Below are 1,843 nucleotides of genomic sequence, written 5' to 3' on the forward strand. Positions count from 1 at the left end.
ATTGTTCTCATGTTGCCATGGTTATCAGTTTTGGTTTGAGTATGTATGTTGCATTGTTGGGTCTACAAATTGTGCAGTTGTAGGCAGTCTATACTTACAGGATTGCATTTATGGCTTGGATATGAGTTGTCTATTCTCATAGACCTTTGATTGTCGATGCATATTCAGATTGGTGACTTGGGTTAGTCACATGGTTTGATGATTTTGTTGGCATGTTGAGAAGGAGAGATGTTGTTACCAATTACAGTCATGGTGGAGGACTTATGGTGTTGACTATGTGATGCTGATAGGTTGGACACATTGAGGGTTAGATGCTTATTTCATGGAGGTGATCATGACCTTGGTTGTTCATTATGTTTGAGGACTTTGGTAGGACATGATTGGATTTGTAGGTACTTTGAATAGTGATGATTTGACTTGGATTCTTGATTGGTCATGGCGATGTATCTTCTTGTTTGAGGATCATGGTTACTTTGACTTTTGGGAGCTCATGATGTCGACTTTGAGTTCTTTGATTGTTAGATGGCTTTGATTGATTCTCATGTTAGAGGATAGTTTTATCATGATGTCATGGATAGCTTGTTTATACACTTTTAGTGGGAGCTTTTGACAGTGATGATGTGGTGGTGTAAGATTGGTTCTTGATTGTTTGTTGGTGGTTTTGTATCTTCTTGGCTTGGAGTTCATGGTTTACGTGATGTTATTGATACTTTCAGTTGTATATGTGTAGACCTAGATGATTTTCATTTAAAGGATGGTTATCACGATGCTATGGAGAGCTTGGTATCACGATTCAGTGGGAGCTTATGGTAGTGATGTGTATTCACCATTGGATGGTGGATGATCTTCTTAGTGTGCAGATGTTTGGAGGATGTCTTAGATTTTGTTGTTGTAGAAGGGTCTTTCACATTTGCGGATACACTTGGAGATGGCGATCTTCATGATATTTGAGGATGTTGACATCTTGAGGGCTCAAGGGGTCCTTGGTTGAGGTGTGGTTTATGCTTTCATTTGACATGTTATCCTTGCTTGATAGGATGGTTGGTATTATGTCATGGTTCACTTGATTGCATGCTTCGAGTTTTGGCATGATATGGTTATTTGATACTTATCTCTTTGGAGGAGATGGTTAGATCATGTTGTCATGTTTATGTTCTTGATTTTGCAGTTGGAGCTTTGATATTGATCTGGCAGTTCTCTTTGTATTGGCTACATGATCATTTGCTTGATTACTTCATGGTGGTGCTATGTTGCATTTGGAGTTTGGCATGGATTCATTGGTTACAGGTACTCATGGATGCATGGTGACATAGATTATGTTGGTATTCTCTTGTGATTAGAGGCATGTGTTGAGATGGTTGATGGTTTCAGCAGGAAGATCGAGGAGCATTCACCTGGTATAGACTTGAGAGGAGATTGTTCTTAGATGAGTCATGATGACTTGGATGTCTTAGATGAGCATTCTCATTCTCCACTCGGTTTATTTGACAATTTACTACTTGAGAGGTATTGCCCATTGTTCCTTTTAGGTGCTTTATGTTTAAGCTTATCTTTCATAGATATGGATCTTGAGCTATGGATAGATGGTTAGTTCTGGAGGATTTAGTTTGAGAGATGTATGGCATTGGTTATCTCCGTGTGCATTTGAGTTATTATTATGATGGCATTCATTGATTATTGAGTTTGGGAGATGGTTTATTGGACATATTCCCTTGGGATTTGGAATGGTATTAGTTTGATCTTCTTGGTTATGAGAGGCTTGTGTCCATGTTGATTACATGTTATATATGTTTGTTTGGTCCAAGGGACTAAACGGGTTTGGCTATTGTTATGGCTTTGCATT

Source organism: Cryptomeria japonica, chromosome 2 (genome assembly GCF_030272615.1).
Source record: "Cryptomeria japonica chromosome 2, Sugi_1.0, whole genome shotgun sequence".
NCBI lineage: Eukaryota > Viridiplantae > Streptophyta > Pinopsida > Cupressales > Cupressaceae > Cryptomeria > Cryptomeria japonica.